General features: G+C 43.0%; 1 protein-coding gene across 3 annotated transcripts in view; it reads right to left on the minus strand.

Moving 5' to 3' along the window:
* ripor2 (RHO family interacting cell polarization regulator 2) overlaps positions 1–18,796 on the minus strand; it is a 59,397-nt gene that overhangs the window by 24,347 nt on the left and 16,254 nt on the right. Inside the window, exon 1 of one of the 3 annotated variants that reach the window (XM_053447122.1) lies at positions 15,917–16,206. The exons of the other annotated variants lie outside the window; for them this stretch is intronic. The gene's annotated coding sequence lies outside the window, so the exon portion shown is untranslated. Of the gene's footprint in view, positions 1–15,916; positions 16,207–18,796 lie in introns of those variants that run through there. 3 annotated transcript variants of the gene reach the window in all.

Genomic DNA, 18,796 nt, shown 5'->3' on the forward strand with positions numbered 1-18,796 from the left:
CAGGGTACAAGTCTATCTGTAGTGCCGCAGGAATCTCTGGACTCAGGTTACCTTCAATAATAAGCATTTGGAAACACACTCGAAACTGTTTTGCCCTAAAATGCGGACATATATATTTCGATTACAAAAAACACAAATTGTGTGTTTAATGTTCATATTTATGTGTAAGTTTACTTTATTTATAACTCAACATGATACAAAGAAACTTCCTTAAAAGTGTTCCCATTGCATCAAACTTATGCAATAAAGCTACAAGGAACTTTAATGTAATCAAATACGTTAAGTTAACAGTTAAGTTCGGCTCAACTCTGTCAAAATAAGAGAATCAGACACGAGGACAATCTTTTGTATTTATCCACAAGGTGAGATTCACTCAGCCACACACTGACCACATGAACTTTCATCATTCCCGTGTGTGGTTGGTGTTTAAAATTAAGTCTGTTTCCTTATCAATGTGTGTTTGACCTTAAACTGAACCTTACCCTCACCCTTAGACCTCAATCACACTCCTTTACAGACATGCGAGTGGTTAACAGCGAACACCACAGACTTGTAGTTTCTATTACACGTCTTCCTAGTCGAGCTCTTGTAGATTAGTGGCCACGGGGAAAGCAGCAAATTGGAGGGTACACGTTCACTCACACAGAGCCGCACAAACACTCTCTGATGAAGGGATTCACGTTACGCTCACATACCCGTGCTTAACCCTCAACAGCACTGGACATGGGTCCTGGGACCACTGGCAAAGTTCCTGCTGAGCCGCATCATTCATCTGCTGCAACGCAAGCCGTTAAACTACTGATCATGTGCACCATGGGCCACCAAATAGAAAAACACACCAACCAAGGTTCAACATGGCACTCATGACACCGGCTCAGCTGACTAACATGCCGACCTCTGTGGCGATAGCGTGACGACTGTGAGAGACGAGAAAAACAAAGAGTAATTTCTCTCTTTTGAATCTCTGTCGCCTCACAGCTGAGCCTCATGAAAGGTATGGTAACATAGAAATATAGAGAGAGGAGAGATGAAGCCGGATGGAAGTTTAGTAACAAGCTGGGAGGAAATCAGCCTGTGACACCTCAGTGCTCAGCTCTTACTAGTTACACAACAAACAAAGTGACAAGTGACAAAACACTGCACGTTGGTTTCTCTTCACGTGTGTCATCTGTTCGAGAGGCCCCTGTGTTCTTTTTTCCACTCGTCCATCCGTCTTGCTGTCTCCTGAGGACAGACTCTCTCTGTGTGGTGGTGGTGGGGGCCTGGGTCGGGCTCGTGTCATCAAACAAATGCAAGCATGTACACACACACGCACACACACGCACACACACACGCACACACACACAAATACCCACACTGATACACACAAAAGATTACTGCAAGTGATTGAACCAGCAACCTGATACCCTCCCCCTTTGGTTTCTGCGACCGACACAAAGACCCGACACGGGACACGAGGAAAGACTAGCTCCATGTTCAGTGATGGGGGACAAAAGGACAGTGAGACTGATACTGTTCAGGCTATTAATAGCAGCGAGCTCGCTTTAACACAGAGGACCCTGATAGCTCTGACTCAGAGATAGAAAAATTATATATCTCGTTATAAAGGCTAGTGTTTTATATATGAGACAATAAATTAAAAAAATAGGGCCTGACCCATTTATCGATTTGCGGATAACATCGGCCATATATGTTTTTGCGCCCACGTTTGCTGATATATGGCAATATGAAAACTTAACAGTAAAAACAATGCATAAAAACATATTGGAAATGGTGCAATTACATAATTCATATTATATTATTTTAATAAGTCAACTTTTCTCAATCAAAGTTCTGTATTATTGGTTGTATTTCTTCGTATTTATGAAGTTTACCGTTAAATTGTAAAAATATCAGGCCTCAATTAAATTAGTTTGTCATAACCTCAATGACCTGCACCAATTGGACGATGGCAACTGTCGATTACTCACAAACACAAACCATGCTTTATCCTCTATTTTAATCTAAAGAGGAACATTATTTACAAAATGAATATGCTGCATTGAAGAAGACTTGAAGCTAGAGATTGAAACCATAAACCCCTCGTGAAAATAGTTACCGTTATAAATCAAGTCACAACTTGGGTCTTTTATATTTCACGGATTTCCATTGAAACTGAAGTTTTTCAACCTGTGGAGTTATTCCCCTACTGGTCATTGGAGAGAATACATGTTTCAGGATTGGCTTCACTTTGCAGAGGCTGAGTCTAAGTCCATTCCCAGTCTGAGGGATTGACTCTTCATATGGAGCAAACAAAAACCAGAGTAAGTAAATTAGCTTTTGGCTTTTTTTTACCTTTTTAACTGAAAAAATGCTCTAGACAACAGAAACGTATCCAATAACACGATGAGGACATATCATGAAATACAACAACTATATCACCACCTCCGCATCATCACGACTGACAACGGGTAAAGGTTTTTTTTTACAGGATGACAGCAATTTGTTCTAATGCTCTGAAGCACTTTAGTCCATTTCAGTCTGTGGATGTTCAGCAGCACAGTTCTCTGCCCGGCCTTGTTTGTCTCTGTGACTTTCTGACTCACTCTCCAAAAAGAGGAGCAGTGGGAGGAAAATGATGGTACATGTTGTTACCTAATGTTCACTGAGGAAGGACAGGAGAAGGAGAACGAGAAGATGTGGACACTGAATAAAAAAAATGTAGGACAATGGTAGCAGATGGTTTAAGCTGTTCAGTTTCAAGTCCCTTCACTAACTCGATGTTCCCAAACGGTAGCAGCAGTTAGTTCTGCCTGTGATGGAGACTCGGGGGAATAACACTAGTACAGCATATTCTCACCGGAGAGTAGATGTAGAAAATAGCTTCATATTTACCTCAGAGTTACACCTTGTGCTCAGTAAACTCCAGGTGGACGCTGTGTCTGAAACTCACTGTTTGTCCTGCATTCATTTTCAGAGACTCACTCACACACGACCGGATAAAAGTGGTATAATTATCTTGTCTCTTCTCACATATCAAATGTGTGACAGGAAAGAAACCTTTAAAAATGTTGCGGATCCAGGAATTTTGTTTCCCACACAATTCTTTCAATCTAAGTGGCTCTCTCAGATGGACAGGTACACAGACTAATGAGTGAGAGACAAGTTCTCACCCAACGGAGAAAATACATATATATGGAAATAATAAAAACTAAATAATCTATCAAAATATATCGGCATCAGACCCTCACGTTAGTCAGCAACAGTTAGGAGGAACTTTCTTTTTCCCATGAAAAGCAATGAGAGCCGTTCACTCTTGTTGATTTTCTTCACTACGCTCGCAGCATCACATGAGGAGACGAGGTTATATAACAAATCATGAGTCGCTCTGAGCTTCTCATCTGTTATATGCTTCTGCACAAAACACCCAAACACTCCAAATACACGGATTGCGCCAACTTCACTCTCCTCCTTTACACAGGAGTCTCACCCCAAACCCGCCCACACCCACCCACACCCAACCAAACACGCACACACACAATTAACTCTTGAATAGTCCTCTGAGTGTGTGTGTGTGCATGCGAGTGTGTATTTATATGTAAAACCCAGTGTCAGCCCACAGTGCATGTTAACAACAGGAGCCTAATTCTTAATGCCTGTATAAATTAGCCTCACCATGGCAACAGCAGACTAGTAAGTGTGTTACGTAAAACAACGGTTATGAGCAAACAGCCAGAAGTAGGACACACGCCCTCATGTTACAGGGGCCGAGGCTTTAAACGCACCAAACCATCATTTGGGGAAAAAAATGTTTTTATACTTGGATCTTTTGCAGATGTTGTTTTAAATGTGTCCGCAACTTCATGAAAAGAGTCCTTAAGCTTTTTATTTGAATCCCGTTGCATTTAATGTGACAGGGAGTGGAGATTAAAAATAGAAAAGAAATTAAAGAATAACGCAGGGCCAGAGAGGATGAGAGGCTGCGTGTAAAAGAGTAGAAAGTGTGTGACGGGATGGAGAAGTCTGGTTACACGACACAAACGTGGACACATGGACACCAATACTCAGATATTAACCTGATTAGGACAAAAGCCTGAATAAGACACTGCCATTTAACGTCACTTTCTGATGACCTCAACCAAATTAAAGACATAGCCAGAATAGGAAATAATCAAATTATGACATGTGAAGTATTCCGACCTTAGAATTGAAATGAAATACAAACACTCAAAATGTTGTTTGGTAGCATCGTAAAGAATTTCAGGTTGGGTTTTTAAACTGGTGAAATAACGTTGGACGTAATAATCAAACGGAATGGAATATTCTGTTAGCAACTCATGTAAACACCATAATCAAAAAAATCTTATTCAGATTTTATTCTAATATCTTTTTGGAATTTAGGTCAACAGTCAGAATATTGGTGTCTTTGTAAAAGTAGTCAGTGAGAGTTGTGTTGGAACACAACTAATCCCAGAGATTAGAGTCATGATCTACTGTCTATATATGACTGGAAATAAGAATATTTTCCATTACACTGTGCAGGTTGCAAGCTCGTGCCTGAAAGCTCCTCTGTTATCCCTGCTGACAGGCTTTGTGTCCATGCTTGTGTGAACTGGTTCAGTGATGAGCGTAGCCGCTTGGGCAGCTCCAAACTGGGATGAAACTGGCAGCTGGCTGCCATCCCTCAGCCAGACCACACAATATTGTCTCTTCCAGTCTTTTTGTTTTCCCATAATCCTGTTCAAAACAAAAATCAAGAGGGTGAGACTGACTCACTGACTCATAACTTGTTTTCTATCACAGCAGCTTGTTATGAACCTCTCACATGTCTCAACCACAGTCAAAGAGCTAAGGTGCATTTAACGTGCTCACACTGCGCTGCCAAACGACGCATGCAAATGAAACCTTCCCTCAAATATCCCCTCAGAGTGAACAAGTTAAGATCCAAGAGTCTCAGTGACACATCCTGAAAGTTTCAATATAATCCCAAACCTGCATAACATTAAATTTGAGCTGAAAGGGAGCATGTTTTAATCCCACTCTCATCACACTTCATTAACCTGTTGACCACATTGGAAAGAACCAGTTTCAAATCCAAATGTGGTGTCTGCAGAACACACACACTCACAGGAGTGTAATCACAAGCTCCAGAATGATGTGCATACAAATCTACAGTAATATAGAGGAGAAGAAGAAGAAGTTTCTCATCTTCACCAAGAGAACTCTCAGAAGTGAAGCAAGGTCCTGTTTGAGGACGACTGTAGAGAGCAGGAAAAAAAGCCAATGTCGCCTCGTGAGGAGGTGATTAAACACGTGGTTCAGGTTTAACTGCCGGTAAAACACTTTAACTAAGAAGAAACACCATCAACATGCACACATGCTTGTAAAACATACTACGGATGTTTTACTAGGAGGCCGGTAGAACAATTTCTGGAAAACGTCAGAAGCGACTCACGTGGCCCTTTGCGTTTTCACAAACAGCCCCTCTGGCAAATTCCAGAAACATGTCAAGAGTTCAGCGCATTTCTGAAAGCAGCTTAAGTAAGAAGCAGAAAATCAAAGCTTATATAAACAATATTTTTATATTCAGGATCAATCAAATTACTTCATGTATATGTAAGGTGTTATTGTTGATGAACCCAAGTATATGCCAGACATCCAAGTTGGCAGTAAATCTCTCCTGCTTTGGCTCACTTTCACCACTGTCATCTTTGGCTGCATATGTTTTTATTCATAAAGCTGTGAAAACCACACTATCTGCTTAGCAGCTGACAGACACAGTTAGTGAATAACTTGTAAACAAAGCAGAGCATTAAATACAAAAATAAAGATCAAACGAAGAGTGTGGATTTGATTTATAGTCATCGGACGGCTAGATAATCCAAATGTTTCTTCGTAATAACCATGTATGATAACATGTTAGCCACATCACCTTGGAAAAGAGTATTAGCACATCAGTATAGTGTGTATCACTTGTTTGGCTAAAAATAAATCTGTTAAGCAGATTTAAGGTTTTTTCTTAAACTTGAAATAGGAAGTCAACTTAATTCTCTGTGAAATTAATCCCTGAAAACTTTCACCTTAAATCACCAGCCCTCACAAGTGTAAACTAATCTCCCTCTGGTTACTAGGTAGTAAAATCGCACACACTCACACAGAGGACGATGTTGTAAATAACACAACCCGGTGACATTCAGGAATTCAAACGCTTTGATCCTGAGAACAGAGACGCTGTTATAGCTAAAGTCAGCTCTGCTCCGTCACCTGTAGGATGATAGATAATGAGTTACAAGGTTTTGGTTCCACGAATCCCAACACATAGACAAAACACACAAAGGGAACAATGTGCAGCGCAGATATTTCAACACACCCTGTGTGACGCTGGTATGCAGTGAGAATCACCTCAGGTACAAAAGGAATCAAAGGCTCGGTCAGTGAAGACGTGAACAATGCCTCTTTACAATCGACCCTGTGAATGGTCAACGTGGAGGAAAATTCCCGAAGGAGCACAAACGTTTGACAAACACAACAAACCTGACACGCGGCAAAGACACAGTAACAGAGCCAGCTCAGATGAAAAAAACAGTCTGGACCCAGATTAGATGTTTGCTTATCAAACGAAACTGAGGATATCTATTGATCGCAACGACAAAAAAACAGGCAAAGTTTTTTGAGCCAAAAATACTGTCGCGTTAGGGAATAATTAATTTTGGGGGAAATCCACCTATTTGCTTTGTTACTGAGTCGTCTCGGTTTCATCATCCAGTTTCATCCTATTCTTACTGCATCAAATAAAGTAAAACCAAACTTTATATAAAAATGAGCTTCTTATCAACAGCAAATTACAGAAAAAGTAAATCAAAGTGTTATCACACAGCTCCCAGTTAATCAGGAACCTTCTCTGACCCCAAATAATCATGTTGCCTGACACACTGACCGAAATAATCGGAGCCTCCTGATCTCCCCTGTCCTGCCATGGGGAATTAAAAATAAACAAACAAAAGACAAAAACAGAATCAGCTGCTTAACTGATTTCAGTCATCTGATGAAGTTAAACGGTTTATAGCCAGACAGACAGGAAAGTGGATGTGGTGCAGAGGGGACGTGACTGCTGTGCGGGTGCCAAAGCGTGGGAATCGAACAAAGTCGCCTGTGTTTATGTGTGTGTGTGAGAGAGAGAGAGAGAGAGAGAGAGGCCAGTGCAGCTCCTTCACATGAAAGTTGAGACAGGTCAGAAATATTTAACCAAGCTGCAGAAATAAACCTGAAGTGTGTTCCTAATCTAATCATAAATAAGAATTAACGTATCACCTCAATCAGTGCAAGTAATAGCATCTACTCATATATCAATCTGTTTATCCCCTAACAAGAACCAAAGGTCATTTCTCTTCACCTCACTGACCTTTTTCTTCAAAGGCACTGACCGCCCCCCCCCCCCCCCCATGCTGTGTAGTGTGCTCAGATTTCCTCGTGTATCGTTAACGTGCGTTTACAGTCGCTCTTTTCCAATTATAGGTCCTGGGTATCCTCGTGAGACCGAGCATGCAGGAGAAATTAAGGTCAGGCTATAGAGTGGCATTTCAATGTACGGATGACCAGATGAACTGAGGCGTGTCTGGACTGAAGTTACACTCAGACAGCTGCCGCTGACATTTCCACAGTGGAGAGCAGCGTGTAATCACTCCTGAGGACTGTGAGGCACGGCCGTAAAAAATGCACAATCCAGATTAATGGTCTCAGATTATTTTTCATGACATACATTATTAGACAGTACAGTGGAAGGAGACAGCGGGGGGGAGACAGAAGCTCGTAATGCGTCTCCTGCTGACTCGTCCACACAACGACGACAAAGTCATTAAACGCTGCAGCCGACTCAAGCAATGTCATGACAACATCATCACAAGCACAGGAAACATCCTTGTTAACGTTGAGCCACTGATGAAGATCTCTCATGTAGAGAGTGGGACATCAATACAAGTCAATTTACTCTCCATTTCCCCACAATGATGCACTCACACAATTCAATCATGTCCAAACAGTAATATCAAACACTGTCTGGCAATCACGTGCACTGAGCCCCCCCCCCCCCCCCCCACACACACACATTACAACCTGTGGACTAGTTTGTTCTCATCTTGTCAAACTGATTCCAAACACTGACACCATCATATCCTATGTTGTGTTTTCTCATCACGACACCGACTCCGGTGACATGAGGCTGCTCCTGTGCCAATTCAGATGTTGGAGAGTGTCGCTTTACCAATAACTGAAAATCCTTGTTTTTGCTGACTTCCCATGGTTCAGCCGCTGCCCATTCAGCCAAAAGTTCAATAAGTTCATTTCCTAGCATTACATACACACAATTGTGAATTTCTCAACTCAGATTTTTGTTACACATGCAGGCGAGTATCAGAATCACCACAGTGAGAGCACGACAATGAACATTTTCTACCATCAAATGTCTTTGGGCTCCTCTGGTCAAATTTATGCAATGTCACATTATCTATGTAGAAAGTTACTCCACCAAAACAAGATTGCTTTAATGTAAATCAAACCTCACCGACAACGTGTTGAACCATTAACTCAGGGTGGGTTTTTCCCTCAATGACTATAAGGTCCTAAGGATTCCAACTTCAATTGACTATTTCCCATCTTCCCTCTAACACATATCTGACTGGCATTAGTACTCTGTGCATTTGGGTCAGCATTAGAACCACATTCCCACTTGCTCTACTTCTTGGACTTGCCCACTGGGTGCGACTCGGAGAGAGTGACCACCTATGCTGCAGCGCTGGAATGCAGTTGGCATACAAACGGGATTACATCGGTTCTTTCAGCTCCATTTGTTATTTTGAGCAGGAAAAGACAACATTCTTTTCACTGATAGCTTCTACTGTGATAACACAGGCTCAGAGTTTTGTAAAGCTGTGGGAAAAGCATTCGGCAACAAGAGACAAAATTCATGAGCGCAATGTATCATCTGGGAAGGTGGCAGGAACGGGAGGTGAGCTCCTGGGCCCAAGGAGGCAGAGCTGAATTTGGCAACTGGGAAATAACAAATTACGAAAACCAAGATGGGCCAAGAGGATGTCCCTGTTTATATTAGAGAGATTCAAAAGGTTTAAAGGGCACAAAGTGTATGAGAAACTGACCTTATTGACCATATTTGAATTCGGGAAAAAAACGATTAACGCTTAAATTGTATAGGATTTGACATGACAGCAGCCAGATAAACGGACTGAGGCTAAATCCATGATCCACGCTTCTCGTCATATGTTTCTAATGCTTTCTGTTTATGTTCAATATACAGCACATCCATAAATGCATACTGTCACTGACCAGCAATGCTTTAAACAGAAGTCATCCTCCTCCAGCCTCGACTAAACCAGTAACACACTGTGAACAACAGATTTACTATTCTCAGAGTGGTTGAAAGAAAAGAAAATGACATCAGAAAAATAAATGCTGAAAAAAAGTACTGCCCAAAATGTATAGTAAATCGGATAAGTTAATAATAAGTTGTAAAATGAGGCTTACCTCGTCTTGGCAGTAGGTTGTTCTATAACTATCACCACAAACAGACTAAAAGATCTGCTCAGGTCAAAAACTTGTTTTCTCTTCAGATAGTACAAATGTTTAAAAAATGACCCGTATTCATTTCCTGTGTTATTTCATGCATGAGTGGATGATATGCAGAAAGGTCGAGAGCCGTTCAAAGATGCACAATGTCCTCGGTGTGCTGCAGCCTTACGCTTTATCATGAGATTCTCTCCATATACTGAATATTCATTATTTTCTTTCAACCTGCGAGGATCTGTAACTGAATCACTTAAAGCAGAAATTATCATTTTAAGTGACCGACAAACTCTCCTCAATCAGGGTTCAGGTGAATCTTGTGCAACATTATTCAAGCGCCCAGCAAACCAATCATTTTTAGGATGAAAAGCTTTTTATCTGTGTTCTCCTGTATTTTTCTAATTGCTGCCTCATTCATTGTTAATAATGGAGAGGGTGGAGATGGATTCACAACGACTAACAGCTAATGCCTTTTTTATGTAATTTTTATGAGTGCAACTGGATTTTAATTTGCACCGACCTTTTCCTGATAAAGAAAGTGTGAAAGGGTCAGAAACATGAGAAAGGCTGTGGAACTGAATTTGCTACTCTTTTCATTTAGTGTTGATTATCTTTCAAACGTCAGCTTTTGAGAGAAAGTGGGATTAAGAATTGAAGCAAAATATTTAGATTTTAGTCGATGACAATTTGGTACTCAATGACAGGTATAACTAATATCCACTGTATTTTTCATTTATGATGGACCCAAAAACATAATCGTCAAACTGGTCGGCAGAAATGTTCAAAGACATATTTCGCTGCTGTACAAAGAGTGAGCAGTCATCCTCACAACGACTGGCCTCGGGACAAAAGAGCGGCGTCATCCCCTCCTTCCCTCCTCCTCGATTCATCCGTCACCACACAGCTGTGTGCCACAGCCTCCCCGAGGCAGCTGGGTAACGGGAACACCCACCTCCTGGTGCCTTGACTTTGAGGCCAGAAAAAAACCCAGGTCCTCTAAAAGATGCAAAGGTGCCCGGGACCAAATGTGATCACTGCACAGGAAGTGAGCGCTGTGTGTTGTGGGTAAGATGAAGGGTCTGCACTAACACAGAAGAAAGAGTGAGACACAACGGAGACAACAAACTAAAGAGACGGGAGGGAAGACAAGTGAAGCGCTTTATCACAGCAGTGAGGAGATGTTGACAGCACACGTCGTTTTTTTGCCAATCATACCAAAAACCTGTCAGGACGGCTACAACCAGATGTGTCACACACCACAAATTATCATCTGTGTTGTCCTGAAGCTGACAAACAAATAAACAGACATAAACCTGCCATGACACACAGACGTGAACCAATCATGTCTCCTCCAGCTGCTGGACCCTGCTGAGGGAGTAAATACCAAAACAGACAGATTATCAGCTTAGGAGCCTAAAACGCTTATTGCAATAGAACACTGCTGGTGCCCCCAGCTGCCCAAGCCAGAGGTGTGTGTGCATGTGTACGTGTACGTGTGTGTGTGTGTGTGGGTCAAATATCATGTGTCGCACATGACGACTACAGCATAGCATGTTCCATGTGGTGCATGTGTCCCCTCAGAGCAGAGGATTAACGTGGAGCACCTCCAACACCACACACACACCAAGAATGCCATGCTGATCTGCTCAGAAACAACGGGAGGAGGGGTGAGGTGGGGTTCAAACCCCCTTCCATAAATTCTCCGTCTGTATCTATGGAGAAGGGGGAGAGAGAGGAAGAGACTGGAGGAAGAACCAGAGGTGGATGGAAGAAGGGACGAAAAGAGGAGAATAAAATAATAAAGATGGAAAACACAAGAGTAGACCTTCCCCACGCACACACATTGTGGACAGCCTAACCACAACCTTATCCCTAACATTAACCAGGAGCTCAGAAGTGACATTTTGTGACGTTAAGACCGTGCTTTGGCCCCATTAGGTCTACTTGTCCTGACATGGTTAAGTGTTTATGCTGGAAATGGTCCAGAGGTACCAAAAACAAGTACACACACACACACACACACACACACACACACACACACACACACACACACACACACACACACACACACACACACACACACACACACACACACACACACACACACACACACACACACACACACACACACACACACACACACACACACACACACACACACACACAGACAGAGATGTGCTTTCATTAGCAGCAAATAACTGTTCCGGTTATCATTTTACACACATCGCTGCTTCTTATACATGCTGCCACATGAAAAAAAAACACACACAAATACACACAATTGCACAAGCAAGTAGTTGTGTGTGTGTGTATGTGTGCGTTTGTGTTGTCTGGATGTGCTGTGATATAACCGGCAGCGGCCTACATACACTCGTACACAGCAGCTGTCTGAGCCATGGTCTGTGGTAAAGCAGCACTGACACTCAAGACAAGTTATCATCAAAGTCAATGGGGTTCATCCTCTGAGGGTCATGAACGTCTGAAAACATTTCATGGAGTTTCATAAGATTTCAGTCTGGACCAAAATGGCGGGTTGACATTCCCTACAAACCATCTCCTCTGTCCCCTCCCAACCTCCATTCCTGCAGCTGGCCGCCTCACTGTTCAAACCCTCCCTTCCCCTGCTGCCCCTCCCTCCACATTCCACTTAACCCCAGTGGAGCAACCCCAGCCCACCTTCTTGACACCGCAGATTCCCAACCAACATAAAAACACCTCCCACCCACCCCTGGGGAAGAGGTGATTGCAGGGTAGGACATGTTGAGACAGGCGGATAAGGCCAGACCATCATCTTGAGGCCAGATAGCCTCCTGTCTCAGAGCAGACGGCGGGGCCCCTCACTCTGACGCGGCCGTCTCTGCACCACAAATAATGACTCACTCTGACCGAGCAGACTTTGAACGAGCTCGAGGAGGTGTGAGGAGTTGAAAAGTAGCCGTTTCTAAAATAAAACCACTTTGTATACTCTGTGACAGGCCTGTAAAAAATAACACAACTGTCCTTTGCATCAGTGAACAGAATGGCACAATTTCCCCACAGGGAAGTTTCATCAAAGATCCAGAAGCAGATCAACCTCTTGCCAGTTATTGGTTTCATCAAAGCGGCTTCGCAGACGCAGAATGAGGGGTCGAGTTAATTTTGGAAATCTGGATCGTGGAAACTCAGCGGGGGATTTTGACTTTATTATTTAAGCGATCTGTGTCATTAAACCCTGACAGAGCATCCAGAGCAGCAAAAAGCCTCGGACTGAAATCATTTCTTTGTCGGCGTTCCCAGCAGAGCACTCAAACTTTCTGCAGCCTACACGCCTTATGAAATAACTATCAGCTGTGAAAACTGTAAGGAGCAGACACTCCTCCTGGAAGAATGTGAGGCCGACATTCCCCCCCCCCCCCCCCCCCCCCCCAAAACCGCACATGTGCTCCGAGATGGAAAAACATGTGTATAAATGCATGCAACCTACACATAGCCAGCCAGCCACCCACCCACCCACACACACACACCTGCAATCTTACTGAGAGCAGCAGCTGAGTGTTTCTTAGGAAAGGAAAAGGTCAAGTGCTCCCATGTGAGACGTTGATAGACTTTTAAGTTCTTATCATGGCTGCGAGCACAATTCACTTCCAGGTCGTGTTCCTCCTCCTTTTATTGGTTTGTTATTCACGTGGCCTTCGTGATCTACTTCCATCGAATTATGTCATTGGATTTACAGGTATTTGGTGATAACTGGTCACAAATTGGCCAAATTGAATTTGTTGTTTCAGGGTGGATTGCTGTGAGCAGTGCTGCTAAAGCCAGACTAAAAAGTCACAAAATGTTTATGAGACATTTTTCATTCAGACTTTCTAAACTATGCGTTTGAATATTATTTGATCTAATAAAAAGAATCAGACAGTATCAGCAAGACAAAGTGATTCTTCTCCAGAAACATTGGAGTTTCTGCTTAAATAGGTTGTAAAGTTAAAGTCAAATGACCCACTGGATATTGGATGATTGCTAATATTGTTGTCATGGGATGAAATCTGAAGAAACTCCAGTTTCTGAGCTGATTATCATCTGTAATATAATATCCTGACATCACAGGCTGCTCTGTTTGTGCCAAACATTCTCCTGCTCCACTTTTTCAAATGGGAAGATGTGGTACTTTATTTGTCTCACATGATCGTATAGTTATATCTGGATAAAAATATCTGTTTGGAGAAAACAAGAGATTTGAGAACATCAGCTTGTTTAGCACTGGAAAATTGACTGTTTATCGGGTCATAGACAAAACTCTTAACCGTGAAAATGATCAATAAAAGACAAGAATGTCAGGAGAGTGCATACCTCCTCCAAGGTCTAACAGTCCCCTCAAATTCAATCAAGCCACCAAATCTAACACACTGAGAGAGATAAGTCCTCTATATATGTTTTTCTTAAAAAAACACTAACTATTCTCAGTGAGAAAAAGTCCCATCTCACAATGTCAAATAAAGTTTTTTTTTTTAAATCCCTGGATGCACAACAAAAGTGAAGGAGCTCTTTCTTGGCCCGTGTCCCATTCTTCCACCAGGTTCAAGAAAATCTGTTCAGTAGTTTTTGCGTAATCCTCCTGAGACAAGACCAACCTCAACGGTCAGAGGCCAAAAGAGTTCAGGTGATGCTGACTTTAATTAAAAATAGAAGAATATAAATCACAGCCACTTAAGGTCAGCGCTGCAGTGTTGTGCTTTTTGTGTTGTGTTTCAGTAGCTTCGGGGGAAAACCCAACAAAACAAGATCCAGCCTCTGAGTTCCCTCCAAACCACACAGTCATAATTTCTGTAATGAGTCTTTGGAGGGAGAAAGAGGAGGAAATGAATGCATGGGTGTGTGTGTGTGTCTGTGTGTGTGTGTTTACTAGTCTCTGCTTTTGTGGGACAGAGAAAGTGAAAGACTGAGAGGGAGAAAAGAGTGTGGGAGCAGATGCAGGGAATGAAAAGCCGGCTCTGGGTAAAGTGGAGAGCAGGTGACGGAGAGCTTGTGTGTGAGAGTCTGGGAACAGACGCTGGTCTTGCATCCCTGCAGCCCGTCTCGGCTTGGCACTCGTCTCCAGCCCCCCTCAAACATCTCAACCACGACTCAAACAGGCTGGCAGCGAAGCAAAGCACTTCCACTTAACCATATCAAAGTCACGCTGGCGCGGAACTGAAAGAGCATTTCGCCCTGAATGAAAAAACTCCTTCTTTTCTCTTCTACCCCCTTCTGAAGCAGCATGAGCAGCCCGGAGGAAAGCAGCACCGCAAGCTGCATATTTATTTGCTGTTTTTGTTGTTATTTTGAAAAGTGCTGTGGAATTGGCAGTGAATTAAGGGCCTGATTTCTGGGGGAGACCTGTTTTTGATGGAGGACGTGTTGAGTTGGGCTGGCAGGGTTTTAAAAAGGAGGAGATCTCAAATCATCACTTTTCTCCAGGTAGGCTCCTGTGGGTTTTTTTCAGAGCCCAGAGAAGAAGAAGTCATCTGCATACCATCTGGCTCGAGGAACTGTCTCCTGTCGAGGCTGCTCACTTCAGACAGTTTTATTTCACTGCTGCTGTGTTGATCTGCTCTGGTTCAGCCGGCACCTCCACTGAAGCTGCGACCACTGCTCAAAACATGACATGGAAAAAAAGACCTGATGCCCTTTGACCTTAAACAAACCTGGAGGGCCTTTCATTTAAAAAAATGGTATCCCTGACCTGGTTCTCTCACTTTTCGCATGCATGCAGCATCACAAGTGCGTATGGGTCTCAGCAGGGAAGTACACACGCACGGATGAACACGCGCGTACACACACACACACACACACACACACACACACACACACTGACAGGAGCTGCACAATAACATTTTCTCCCATTCAAACTTGCATCACGTGTCTCCTGCAAACACAGAAACGACTTGAATGGCAGAGATTGCTCACAGCGCAGCATCAATCCGGAGGGACGCACTCAAACACTGCTCATGTTGAGGGAGTTGCAAATATTACATCTTTATCTTTTTATAGTTTTATTGCAGTTTTTGAGCTCCACTACTTTATGTTCTGGCTATTAAATTATGCAAAGATCATCCTCATGCAACTTATACAGTTTAATGTGGGACCTATGGGATTCATGCCATATAACTCGACTTTAAAGTAAAATTGTTGTTGGTGTTTCTCCTCCATTCAGTTGCATCCTCGGTGAAACCAGTTCACGCGTGGCTCAGATCCACTAACCCACTGCCCCCGGAGAACAGGCTATTCCTCCCCAACAGCCCGGAGATACGAGTCCCTCCCTGGATGAGGCGCACCACAGTGTCCACACCACCACAGCTCGTTTGCATTGACCGTGTTCAGCTCACCGGGCCCGGGTTAAACTCACCTCTCCAAAACTTCACTCCAGCGTCTCCTCAGCGGCGCCTCAGCCCTTCTACCTGCGCCGCTCCATCCGTGCGTAAAACGGGGGGGAAAGTGCGCTCGCTGCTCTTCAATGTGCAAATAAATAAATAAAAAGAAGATAAACTCTCAGTTCCGGAGAGGATGAATCAATTCGCCCGAAACGAGCGCCGGCTGCTGGTCGTTAGTTCCCCGCTCCGAGCCTCCGAGCAGCGGATCGTCCTCCACAACAGACACTGGCTCCACTCTCACTGCCTCCGGTTCGTGTTTGCTGCGCTCCTCCCGAACAATGGCGAGCCAATGGAAGGCTGCGGGTGTTACAGGGGGGGGCGGGGTCACTCTGTTTTTGTTGAGCCCCCCTTCAAATCTCCCTTGTGTGAGTGGTGGGTTTGCGTGTGCACGTGGATGGCCGTGAACGAGCCCTGAGAACATGACTTAAGCTTGTGGAGGGTCCTGACACTCTTTGTCTCTCCAATAAAAGAAAAACGTCCCATAAGCTATATTTTTGCATAACATGTTAATATCTGCACCGATTGTGTTTTTCCTACAGAAATACTGAATCAAACCAAAGGAAAACATGTATTTTAGGTTTGCACAGTCTGAAATATAATAGTCCCCTTATGAAACCACATTTAAAGACACTACATCCAGATTTTTAGTTTTGGATTTGCACAAAATTTGATTAGATTTTATTTTATTTTTTCATTAAGATCCAGAAAATGATTGTCCGAGGGAATCAGTGAAAATGTTGTAAAACACTCACAATGTTACAGAAACGTTCCTGGATCTGTGCTTTGATCTGGATCTGCACCACATGGAAATCAGTGCAGGGGGTTTTGTGTATTCCTGCTGTCAAATAAAGGCAGGTGAGGTAATAAAATAAAATAAAACAAGAGCTTGACTGTATTACCTTTAAATAGCCGTCTATTTATAAAGATGTTTATCTAAGTGGTGTGAAAAGCTATTAGAACCTGACATCAAAGCTCTTCAAGGCTGAATAAACACTCAAGAATGGCACTCAGAGCACATATCACTGCCTTGCCCCGACAGTCTGCTCATATTCAATCCCTCTGCACCACCAGGATCCAGCACAGATCTCACAACGTTAAAGAAAGTGGAAGTTTTGTATTTGCCCATTTATCTGGATCCACACTTAATTGGATTATTTCTTGCCCCACATCACATTCTTCCGTCAGACAAACAGCAATAAAACATAACGTGCTTGTGATTGTCAATAGTAGAATGTTAACTCAACTTGAGGAGAATCAAACCCTCAACTTGTATAGAGGAAAATAATGAAAATACAGATATGACATGACCTCAGTCTCCGCTGCTCACACATACATTGTGAGTTGTGCTGCTCCGGGCGTTAGCTGGTTTCTCTCTGCTCTACAAGTTCAGCCTGAGAGGTGAATCCCCGTCTGAGCAGCAGACTTAACCAGCTGTCACCTCATGTATCTGATATTTGTCCCTGTATGTGGATGGCATTGCAGTAGGGACATTTTAACTAAGACAATAATACACAAGGTTTTATTTACCTCTTTTACGTTCACTATAAACCCAACTTTTAAAATGAGTTGAACTTTAACACCTGATCTCATTCTGCTACAAGAAACTGTAAACAGAAAACAAATAGTTCTACTCTTACTTGTTCACGTATTGACAGGATGCGAAAACGACGATGTGATCACGCGCCTTAACAACAACAGTGTCTTTTTCCAATCCATTCGCCTCAAGTGGGTTTTTACCGATTGCTTTTCCCTGGAAGGAAGCGAAGAACAAATTGAATTATACGCGGAGGGAACCATGAAAAAGACAAACGCCTCCATCTTCAGAGCCACAAACGGCTGGAAACACACAGGTGCTGCTCAGAGCGCTGCAGGAGAACACATTTCTGCAGGGCGGCTTATGAAGAGTGGCTCGTCTTGAAGTGGCCCTGCCAGCATAATTGGCCTCCATAAGTGGATATGCTGTTCCGCTGAGTCCATACAAATCCAATTCAGCTCGGCCTTCCACGAAGCAAAGGGAGCAGAAAATGGCTTGTCCCTTTTAATCCATCAGTTTGGTAGTAGTAGAGGAAGGGATTTCATAATGACTCGCTGATATGATTAATCTTGTAGTGAGCGTTAGGGGATTTTCATGGAGTCACCCCTGGCTCCAGTGTGGCTACATAGCATCTAAAATGTGGTCCCTTTTTCACTTTCTCACAAAAAATTCTTTATTTTAGAAATGAGACCACCTCAATTGAAATACCAATATAGATTTTGTCTTAGAGGGTTGTCGGTGAGGAAGAGAATGCAAATAACTTAACAGCCATACAGCTATACCCACACTGAGTGGGAAGAAATGGCTTCAGTTCTGTTGGGATATACAAGAGGTGGAAGGATGGAAAGAGTCAAAGCTGAGGAAACTCCACTGGCTGGTGATGACCATGAGATGCAGCTGAAATTCAGTATATTTTGCCAAAGGTCAAAAATAAACCTTCAGGTTCAGTTCGAGAAAGAACAACAGTTTAACCAGTGTTGAAATATCTTGCAATGTTTAAGAAAGTGAAACTAAAATTCCTGGGTCCTCCCAAAAGCTATAACGGGTTCTTACCTGCCCCACACGGAGTCCTTCCACCATGTGGCGTGGAAATGCATTCTGCTGTTTTTGTGTGATCTTGCTACAAACAGACATACACACTTACCAACAAATAAATAGACAGGGATGAAAACATAACATCCTTGGCGGAGGTGTAAAAACAGACACCCTATTAGACCTATTGTGTATTTTTTCGCTGCTTCAGGCTATGATTGGTCCACTCGTGGTTCAGTTCTTCTCCGTAGAGTCAAACTTGAATGTTTTATGATGAAATGAAACATTC

This window comes from Pleuronectes platessa, chromosome 18 (assembly GCF_947347685.1).
Source record: "Pleuronectes platessa chromosome 18, fPlePla1.1, whole genome shotgun sequence".
NCBI lineage: Eukaryota > Metazoa > Chordata > Actinopteri > Pleuronectiformes > Pleuronectidae > Pleuronectes > Pleuronectes platessa.